This window comes from Saccostrea echinata, unplaced genomic scaffold (assembly GCF_033153115.1).
Source record: "Saccostrea echinata isolate AGI-Se365-2 ecotype Australia unplaced genomic scaffold, CSIRO_AGI_Sech_v1 ptg000058l, whole genome shotgun sequence".
In the NCBI taxonomy this organism is placed as follows: domain Eukaryota; kingdom Metazoa; phylum Mollusca; class Bivalvia; order Ostreida; family Ostreidae; genus Saccostrea; species Saccostrea echinata.
Window position 1 is genome coordinate 3,517,820 of NW_026889807.1, and position 12,181 is coordinate 3,530,000.

The following is a 12,181-nucleotide window of genomic DNA, read 5'->3' on the forward strand; positions in this document are numbered from 1 at the left end:
CTCAAAAATTCATAAAGAAGCAAGATTTATGAGGGACTATTTCTTGTGGTGGAAGGATATTCAGCAGAAAATTCTGCAAATCTGCACATTTATTAAATTCAATATCTTGGAACTTTAGCCTCACATACTTTTACTCTGAGAATATTTTCCGTTATGATATGCTAGGAATATTAAACATAGGTCTCAATTTATATTTTTAGAACAAATTTTACACCTTCCCTCAACAAACTTCCCAGAGAAATGAAGATATATTAAAGAAGTCAAGATAAAATTTACACTGTTTTTTGGCAGAAAATTGCATATTTGGAGCAATATTTCAAAATTTACATCACTGACCCCAACTTTTTCTTTCATTATTTTAAACTACTCGATACTTGTGACCAATCAGTAGTTAAGTCGTAGAAAGTTTGATACAAGAACATATTTTATTGCCTATTTAGATTTTTAATACCAAAAATATGTTACTTTTTAGTGCAAAAAGGTCACACAATAATTTACGCGCATTAATTTGCATGATTTGTTCAATGATAAATATTACTCAATGTATTTTGCGTAAAATAAGATTATATTTATTGCTATGGTTACATCTGATAAAATATGATAAAGGTTAAAGTAATTAACCAAAGAGTTAAAATTTAAGTGCAAAAAGGTCAACTTAATTGTACCGTAGCTCAGTAAGATGCACACTGACCCCCCATTTTCTCTGCGATTTTGAGTCATACTATGTGAGTACTTATCTAAAATATACTTTTCAAAAAATCCTTGATATAACAAATTTCACGAGTGACATACCTTAAGTAGATGACAAAGGTATATTTTCAAACAAAATAAATAATGTAAACAAATAAATATGTATATCATATACTGAACAGAAATATAGAATTGCAAGAGAAAATGAAAGTAGATTTAAGTTCATGTAAAGTTTCCCTGATTTGTGTTTTCATTGATAGACATAAGAATACCGACTTAATTCATTTACTAGAATGAAACGTGTTTTTTAAACTTGCTGGTATGACTGACTATTATCTCGAACGTAACACTTCATAGGAATGTCACTTACAGTTGACAATGAAATGTGCAGGAATTACAGTGATGTAATTAGGTTGTTAATTGCATTGACAAGTTAACATTTAATACGGTTTGTGGGGACTACCATTGAAATTCTTTTTTTTTTTATTGTTACAATTATAGCTGCAAATTTTGAACTCTTTCTATGACGTATTATCAAGCAAAAAACTTTTCTATGCATTTTTAAAATAACTTCTGGGGCAGTTTCCTAAGGAAGTATGATTAACGCCAGGAATACTTTATTAAGGAAACGGGTAACTGTTAAATGTCGACTAGATAAAGACATCAAAAAGTTATGAAGGGACAAAAAATTGTTAGCATATTTTGGATACACATCAAAAGATTATTTTCAATGACACCATTTCATGCAGAGAAAAGATCATTTCCATGGATTGCTAGCTTTAAAGAACAAGGTACGGTTTCAATACAAATCTTGCCCTGTTTTTTTTTTTTTTTTTTTTTTTTTTTTTTTTTTTTTTTTTTTTTTTTGAATGAAAGTGATGTAAAAAATTAAAACCCATGCTTTTTGAATCATTGAAAATCCACGCAGAAAGATCATACAAATCATTTTTATCACAGGACCTTCTAAATGCTAACTGTGACGTCATTAACTTGTGCAATTTCCCGTTTTTTATTAAAAAGTTGCAGAAGACACCAATTTTTCAATGGAATTTTCTTTCAGATAATATTGTCCATAGGCATCGCCCACAAAGATTTTGAGATATGTGATTTTTCAAAGAATTTTACACAACACATCCGAAAATTAAAGTGGGCGACGGCTGTGGACGCTATTTTCTTAAGGAAAATAACCCTTGAAATGGGTCATTTTGAGGCTTTTTCTGTTTAAAACAGAGACATGCAGCACATTAATGATGACATATTTCCAGAATGGTACTCCTTCATGTCGTATTCTTTACTGATTCATCACAGTCATATACTCAACGAATATTTAAGCCAGTTTCAAAACTTCTTGAAAACATTAAGTTTTTAGGGCACAATAAAGCTAAAACCGTACCTTCTTCTTTGCGAGGGAATGATTTCTAAATTACTTTTTAAGTCCTTTGAGATACTTGATCCCAAATGATGACCAAAACTTGTCTATTCAAAAGCTTATTTAATGAAAGAGAGCTGACTGTGTTATTTTTTGAGAAGAAATCTACACTGTGTTTTAATATCTTCAATGCAAAGAACTAGAAACATAGCTTTTATTTTTTATTTTTTCTAAGAATAACCTTTCCTTTTTTCACTGAAAACATATCTTTTTCAATAATATAATATTAAACCAGTACCAGTAACATATTTTCATTTATTTCTTTGAGTAAGTGGTGTATGGTCATCTAAAAAATACAAATTAAGGTCTTGGAATTTACGTTTGGAGTGTAATTGTCGTATATGACGTTATGGAGCTCTAACAGAAAGTATCTGCTCTTTAATATTTTTATAACACAGTACTGAAATCTCAACACTTTCCTTAATATATATAGGAGACGGTTATTTCACATTTAAACTTCACAATTAACAATTCTTTGTACCTCTCTTCAAAATTTCATGTGTATTTATTCGTTTTAATGAAATATGATTCATTTTCTGGTGAAAGGCATGTTTAAAAGTTCACTTCAAATAACTATTTTCACTTCCTAAAAAATCTATGAATTATAACAACATTTTTTTTGAGTAATTTATCCATTTGCTTTAATTAGAAAAAATCTACAAATTCTCCTTTGTGTTCTGGATTTTTTTTTTTTTTTTTTTTTTTTTTTTTTTTTTTTTTTTTTTTTGAAATTTAATTATTTGAAAATATCATTAAGACTTTTAACTTGACTTTATACATGTGCCAATAGCAAATGTTTCGTCATTTTTGTGCATTAAATCTAAAGGACAGGATATCCATATTTGAACATAGCACAAACAATCACATGCATAAAGATTGTAGGAGTGTACAAAGGTTAAATTGATCAGACTGTTTCCTAGTTAGTCATTTTCTTGTGCATATCTTAAACAATTCTTTATTTATCGACCCTTTTGTCACTATCGAAATAGATGATTCAACAATGCAGATTTGCACTGATTAATGAATGACATTAGATATACAGAAACCCAGTGGCCAAAGATAGAAAAAAAATATTAATTGATATTCAGCAATGACACGTACAAAATGTATTTTAGCCACATGGTTTGTTGCAATAACTTCCAGTTCAGTGACGTAATTAGCAAAATGTCTTCAAATATTGCTTATTCATCATCATTCAATTTTTTTCGTCCTGTTCACAAAGTTAGACTATAGTTTTTATTGACAATAAGTTTAAGTTAAAACATTATGAGCTGCAATTTTGTTGGTGGTTTTTGTTGTAAAGTTTAATTAACAATTTACAATTTCAATGACAAAATTTTTTTTTAAGCTACGCTTATTTAAATTTGCCGTGTGAAGTCCATCTAGAAGCTCTGAATAAAAAAGAAAATTGCAAAAAAAAATTGTGTTTTAATATTTCACATTCCGGAAAACAGAATATATATATATATATATATATATATATATATATATATATATATATATATATATATATATATATATATATATATATATATATATATATATATATATATATATATATATACAGTCCCTGAAACGTTCTACTTTCCCACTTGAACGGTGAGCGAACGCTGAACGAACGCTGAACGAACGCTGAACGAACGCAGAGCGAACGGTGAGTGAACGATGTGTGAACGCTGAACGCAACTTGGTGAACGATGTGTGAACGGTGAACGGTGAGCGAACGCAGAACGCGAACGGAGCGCAAACGCGAACGCAAAGTGAACGGTGAACGAACGGTGAACGCAAGATGAACGATATATTCGGAATGCCTCTGATCTTTTCCTTGCATTGAAACTATTTTATTGTATTATAATGTTGGGTGCAAAATAATAATAATAATAATAACTAGATGAGATCTCGTTGCGAGCAACGAGTGGGTCTTCCGTCCGATTTTTGATAAGATGAGATAAGAATTTGACTGAGATTTTCGTTCAAATATAATGATATAAATAAATTGTTAAGACGAACAATTTTGCTTTAATAATGTTTTACAAAATATTGATCATTAAAGGAATATAGATTAAAGACTTTCGCCCCTTCTTGGCCCCTAATGTGAGAGGTCAGCCCCTTTTTTCTTGATATCATTTTAAAGCTCTCATGATTTTGAACACTTTTTGTTCAACAACTAGTCAGAAATTCTTTTTTGTTTTCGGGATATATGCAAAAGAAATATTAAAGGCCGGCCCTTCAAGTCCTAAATGGGGATGTCTAGCAAAAATTGAAAGAGTGCATATTGTTCAGAATATTATTTTGATCGTCTTTTGTTCAATACTGTTTATCAAAATATTCTTCCTTTTCGAGATGTATTGCGCCAAAGATTATGCAATCTGGCCCCCTAAAGACCCCTTACTGCGTAATATATGATATCAACATCATGTTATTAAGATAAATTGTGTGAAGATGTACTATTTCGCTTCAGTAATATATTACAAAATATTGATCATTAAAGAGTTATTGATTGTATACTTTCGGCCCCTCTCAGCCCCTTATTTAATGGGTCAGACCCTTTTCCTTGATATCACCTTAAAGCTCTCATGATTTTGAACACTTTTTGTTCAAGAATTATTCAAAAATTCTTTTTCGTTTCCGAGATATATCCGAAGGATATATTTAGGGGCCGGCCCTTCAACTCCTTAATGGGGACGTTTAGCAAAAAATGAAAGGTTGCATATTGTTTAGAACGTTATTTTGAACATCTTTTGTTCAATATTGCTTATCAAAATGTTTCCGACTTTTGAGATATAAAGCGTCAAAGATTTAGCATTCTGGCCCCTTATGGCCCCTAATTATTTAATATATGATATGAATATCATAATATATAGTTGTAAATTGTTGAGATAAACATTTTTGCTTCAGTAATACATTACAAAATATTGATCATTAAAGAGTTATTGTTCAAAGACTTTGGGCCCCTCTCAGCCCCTATTTTGAGGGGCCAGCCCCTTTTTCTTCATATCACTTTAACGCTCTCATGATTTTGAACACTTTTTGTTCAATAACTATTCAGAAATTCTTTTTCGTTTCCGAGTTATATGCAAAAGATATATTTAGGGGCCAGCCCTTCAAGTCCTTAATGGGGAAGTTTAGCAAAAATTGAAAGGTTAAATATTGTTTAGAACATTATTTTGAACATCTTTTATTCAATATTGCTTATCAAAATATTTCAAACTTTCGAAATAGAGAGTGCCAAAGATTTGGCATTCTGGCCCTTTATGGCCCCTAATTATGTAACATATGATGTATATATTATAATATATGGTTGTAAATTGTTAAGATAAACATTTTTGCTTCAGTAATGTATAGCAAAATATTGATCGTTAAAGAGTTATTGATTTAATACTTTTGGCCCCTCTCGGCCCCTAACATGACAAGTCAGCCCTTTATTCTTGATATCATATTAAAGATCTTGTCATTCTGCACAAATATTGTTCAGTATGTTTTTACAAAATAATTATACTTTAAAAGATATGATACAAAATGTCTCAAAAGTTCACTCATGATTCGTGACCTAAATTTTGACCCCTACCGAGCTTCCATACTAGACACTTTCGGAAATTATCTAAACCCAGGTGCAAAATGGCAACATGTCCTCTATCATCACTGAAAATTTCAGCGTTCTAGCTTAAGCCGTTTTTGAGTTCCATCACAGACAAGGAGGTCCTCTGAATTTTATTAAAAGGGCGATAACTTTCGACCGGAAGTGATTTTCAAAAAATTATTTAGCCGGAATTAACTTCAGATAACCTAGCACCAACCCTGAAAATCTGAGGCAAATCCATCAATCCATCTCTGAGAAATCGTCTGCACAAAATTTGTGCAGAAAAAAAGAATAATAATAAGAAAATTGAAAAAGAAACATAAGAATAATAGAAGGGTCTTCCGCTGAAGACGGAAGACCCTAATAAATAAATAAATAAATAATAAATAAGTAAACCAATAAATGAATGAATAAATAAGTCAATAAAATAAATTCTCCAAAATTGTCCTAAGAAAGACGATGCATGCACATTAAGTTTTTAATCACACGATTTTTATCGCATTAAAACATTGTAATTGTTGCCGAACGCTGAAGTATAAAAGATGTTTTTTTAGTTGGAAAATAAAAATGTTTATTCTTATTTGATAACAAATCAGAGAAAACTTCTGACTTACAGAATGAATTAAAGCGGTTGTAACATCCATTCATATATCTCTGTGTCAATGCGATTTCGTGTAAAGTAATGAAAAAAAATAATAATTACAAAGGTCAGTGGACGTTTTGCATTTATACGCTCGTATTTTAAATGTTTAATACAATAATATATTGTGTCACTTCTCTATTTTTCATGATGATTTAATGAGCAGACTTCTACATGTATCTGTAGATGGCCGTGATTATACTCGGACAAGATAATACAAAGATGCATATTCATATTATTTGTTATAAATTCAATTTTCAGAACTTGATATTTAAGTAATATGCTGTTATAGTGTTTATTAAACAGACAAATGAGAGAGAGAGAGAGAGAGAGATACCGTTTTAGCCCCCCCCCCCCCTCCTTTCAGGCTTTACTAAATGTTTGTACCTATATCAAACAAAAACTCTGAATTTTTTTTTCTAAATATATCAGACAGTGAAAGTAACTTTTTTTTAATCAACAAATCATATCCATTTGTTTGACAGTCATACTCGTTTTTATTTTCCTGCTTCAAGTTCACACGAAGTCCACGTGCTTGTGCTGTCAATCAAAATCATTCGACACTGTGCAGGTGTGAAAGTTTCGTCACATCGAAGGCGAAGTGCGAGTATTTCCAACAAGTTATAACATTTATTTTCATCATTTCTAGATTTGATTCCAACATTTAGATAATAAATGAATAAAATACATTGGGCATTAACACTTGAATTTGAAACATACTCTCTGCCAATTTCAAATACCACCGCCGACATGTGTACATTTTGAACTACTATTGTTTTGTAACTTTTTTTAGATGCATGTTTGTTTTGAGACTGAAATTTTTGTTCTAAAAAAGACCTTAACTTTTTTTTTAAAATGTTAATTAAAATATTCTGGAAATACAGTACTGTCTAAGTAACCGATTTGAGGGAAAGGGGGGGGGGGGTATTAATCATATCGAATGGCAAACATATAAAGTTACGGTGAAGAAAGAATTTTTTTCTCTATAACTATAAACTTAACATATTATAGTAGAGAAAATTCTGTAGTGCATTACATTTTAAATAAATATTTCCTTTAACCACACTATCAATTTCATTCGCTCCAAAGATAATAGATTAACAGGATATCCGCAGTACTATGTATAACTCTCAGAACTAGTTCTATCATATTTTCTATAGTAATTGAAAAAAAAAGGTGTTAGAAATAAATATTTTCGTAATTTTGCTGCCTAATTATTTTACTTGGATAATTATATCACAAACATTTAATTTAACAAAACAACAAATTGTTGCAGAGCTTGAAGTATTTGCACATTGCCCTTAGTTAAATTTAATATTTCAGCATCGGTCTACATAGGTACAGAATGTGCTTATAACAACATTTATTTTCCAGAGTAATTTAATAAATAACCGAACAGTAATATAAATATATATATCGTAGATATTTTCCCCCATTAAATAATGATTCTTCAAACACAATATGTTAGTTATTAAATTAAAAAAAAAAAACCTGTAACTCCTTACCTACAAAAAGATAAGTCCTTTCACTTCGGAGTTCCGAATGACAATCAAAACTGAACGAAAGGTGAACGCTGAACGCAAGGTGAACGCAAAGTGAACGGAACGAAGAGCGAACGCTGAACGCTTTGTGAACGGTGAACGCGAGCGCACGGTGAACGGTGAACGCAAAACTGTGAACGGAGAGCGAACGGTGAACGCACGGTGAACGAACGGTGAGCGAACGGAAAAATGGGAAAGTAGAACGTTTCAGGGACTGTATATATATATATATATATATATATATATATATATATATATATATATATATATATATATATATATATATATATATATATATATATATATATATATATATAACAAATATATATGTGTCTTTGAAAAAAAAATAAAAGTTTAATTTTCTCCTGAACGTAATGAACGCTTACGTAACCCTTAAATTCACCCTTGTAGCATATTTTGTAGCATATTTTCAGCAAAGTAAAATTCACAAAAAAATCAACTTAAGTTTTTCTAACTATTTTCTTGAATTCTTTAATAATTTAGTTTTGATTGTAGTACGTTATTTCATTAAAATATATAATTTTTTTAATGATGATGAATGAATTTGTGAGATCATATTTGACATTAAATTCAAAATAACCTTTTACCTCAGGCAGTAAGTAAATGTAGTATATATGATATAAGGCTTTTTCCTAGAAATATTTAAATGTTTCTGATTCAATTACTTATATCGTGATTGTACCTTTACAAAATTAGCTCATGAAATATTATTGTCCATATCCTTGTATAAATTTTAACGGACAAAGAACACATCTTTTCAGGATCACAGCTGTCTCTTCTTTACCTTTAAACCGTTCACGGTAGCTCAGTCGGTAGAGCGCTTGCTTCGTGATCTGGAAGTCTTGAGTTCGAATCTCGGCCGCGACTGACCTAAGTCAATAAAAATGGGTAGCAACTGTTTCTTCGCCATGCGCTCGGCACTTTGAAGTGAAAGTTGCGGGTCCTTCGGATGAGATCTTAAAAACTTAGGCCCCGTGTCACGGCAGGCGTTGGCACGATAAAGATCCCCCACTGCTCAATGGCCCTGAGTGCCGAGTAAATGTCAAAATTTGAAGCCCTTTACCGGTATATGGTGACGTCTCTATATGAGTGAAAAATTCTCGAATGGGACGTTAAAACAACATACAATCAATCAATCAATCTTTACCTTTAAAAATATTTAGATTTTTAAATCCCTGTATTGAACACATTCTTGGCGATAAACATAAAGTAAACAAATAATTTAAATATTCACTTTATTCGTTGGATTAACAAAAAGATTGATATTTCTATTTTAAAAAAATTTGAATTTATGTCATGTATATCTGTAGAACTTTTCTCATTAAAAGTATTCATATTCTCACCATTTTATCAACAATATTATTAGTAACATTACTGTGTTTCCTGGTTAATTTTACTTCAATAATAATAATACGCTGCAATTGACATTAATTGCTTCTAATTTAAGACATAAAAACCCAAATTGTCATTAAGTAATGGATACTTCAATCACCTCATTTATTCGAAAGCATACCAATTATTCGAAACTAATCTATTTTGGTCACTTTATTTTGCTTACTGAATAAAGGTGAAATTCAAAGTAGGGAAAAAAAGTATGAAGTTGGGGTCAGGGAAAAATATCATTATTTTTATGAATACGGAATTAATCAAATTAATATTCTATCCATTGTAATTTTAATTTTTAAGGACATAAAAATTATAAGTAAGTATTAATTTGAACTCTTTGCAGGTGTACATGTAGCATTAAAATAATAATAAATAAAAATGTGATTTAAAGTCAAATCAATCTGCGTGTTGTCTGTCACTTTCTATGTTTACACAATATATACTTATTAAATATGAATTTAAGTCAACAATACTCTCATATCTGATTCTGACTCAAAAAGACTACGATGATAAAGACTCTACAGAAATGGAATCGCAACGTATACGTACTAGTGGTACTATTTATTAAATTGGGAAACTCTTTTTAAGTAGAATGATAGGCATTCATAAACAAATAATACATAAGATCTCTTAATGATATCTTAAACATCACCCACTTTATGATTTGTAAAATACATGAAGTAATGAATGCTTACATATTATCTAAAATATTTCTCAACAGAAATGTCTTATACTGGAAGGAATTTAATAAAAAATATTTGAAAAATAGCTGTCTCAGCAATTCATTAAAATAAAGGAATAATATCTTTGACATAATTCATGTTATGATTTGTGATATTCATAAGGCAATGCAAATAATATATGATTTAATGAATTTCTTAAAGCAAGGATGTTATACGGCAAGGAAGGAAGAAATGTTTGGCAACAAAGGTGCTATACTGAAAAGACAAAATAAATGTATATTCTTAATCAGAAGATTAAGCAAACAATTTCAGAAGCATGTAAAGAACAGAATGAATCTATTCCTTGTTTTTTTTTTTATTATTAAATACGGAGTAAAGATTTTCTTGAAATGTTTATACAGGCAATTTTTAGCGATTCTTCTTAACCTCACTCACTACGCAGCTAGGTTAAGGACTCCCATATCTACGTCAGCCTATGCAGAGGTTTGGGAGAGCTATTATGACGTCACGTTAAACAATACAAATGAATCTCGATGAATAAATGCTATAATGTTCTTTTTAAAACACATGAAATACTTTCGTTTCTCATAAATGTTATAAAAATAAATCGATGTGCAACTTATCTTGCCATAATAGCACTTAGCGTATGCAGAATGAAAGCCAGCTTGATCTCGCTGTACTTACTGAGATGACGTCATTTCTTAGTTTGACACGCAGTTTCTCTGTATTTGAGACGTGGATCAAACTTTAATCGTGGCTTGTAAAAATGAAAACAAAAAAGAAACATGCGTTGTCTGACAAAAAGAGAGACATATTCTGAAATATATTAATCCACATTTTATTGTCAAACTAAATTGATAATGTGTAGACTTTATATATAGCCGTAGGGAGCACATTTGTACAGTAACGTGGTAGAATGAGGGGTCCAGCCCCTCGAAAATATCAAAAGTTCAACGATATCCGTTTCACTATAAATTCTGAATTTTTCAACACGTGTAGCCATTATTCCTACTATTCTGAAAAGTGCTGGGAGCTGGTTTTACATCGTTTATTTATTCCGTAATCTAACATTATTCCAATGCGTATTACATTTTTGTCTAGAGTTTATAGAAAGACGGCTAAATTTTAAACAATTCTCAAGCACGAGGAAGTTGCTCCCAGCACTTTTCGGGTTAAGGAATTTGTCTCAGAGAAAACAAAATAAATTTTATAGCGGAAGAATGCCCGTATATCGTTGAACTTTTACGATCTTTGTAGTAGTATATATATGGTCCAATTTTAAACCTGTCACGTGACAAACAGCTGATGTAAGCGATGTCACTTTGGCCGAACTCAGCAGAGACCCGATATATACAAATGCAATCACCACAATTCACATTTATCAAAACTACTGCTGTTAAAAAAGTATTAAAATTGTATTCATTTTCCCTGAATATATAAAGGCGTATATTTCATGGGCGTCCTTAACCTAGCTGCGTATGATTATTTCTTGTCTGCTCTCTCTCTCTCTCTCTCTCTCTCTCTCTCTCTAAATGTGCATATATAGACCCATCTTTCACTGGAAACATAGACAAAAATTGTACATGTATAATTTGGATTTGAAGAAGCTCTAAGGATTACAATGTTTTCTTTAAATTTTTTTTTCAGGTAAAATAGAGAGAGGGAGACTGTGGTTGGCAGTAAAGCTGTTCGACTGAAACCTTTTTTCCGCGGTTTGATTTTTTTTATTTATTTCTTGATAAAGTAACATTTACGAAAGACTTAATTGGGTCGCATTTATATGTCTCATCAGTCATAGTGTCAGTAAAATTAAACTGTATTTCTCCGATTCGTTAAAATGGCTTCCAATTTAAATTTTATCGATTGATAAGAAATTTTTGAAAAATTCCCATTTTATAATGCTGAATTTTATGAAAGTCAAATACATTAATCCTAAAATGTCTTTCTTGCTGAACTATATAAAGTCAATAATTAAGGAATTGACGATCAAAAACTCAAAAAAAAAAAAGCATTCAAGATTACATATAGTATAAATTTAAAAGAAAAAATTGAAAATGATATTTTAAGCACTGATCAACAATATTTCAGTATTTGTTGATTTATAAACATATATAAAAATGACAGGTTGCACAAAATATTCCTTAATCAGAATTCTTCTAATAATATATATTTATTCGGCTTCAAAAAAAAAAACGTTTTAACTCATGATTT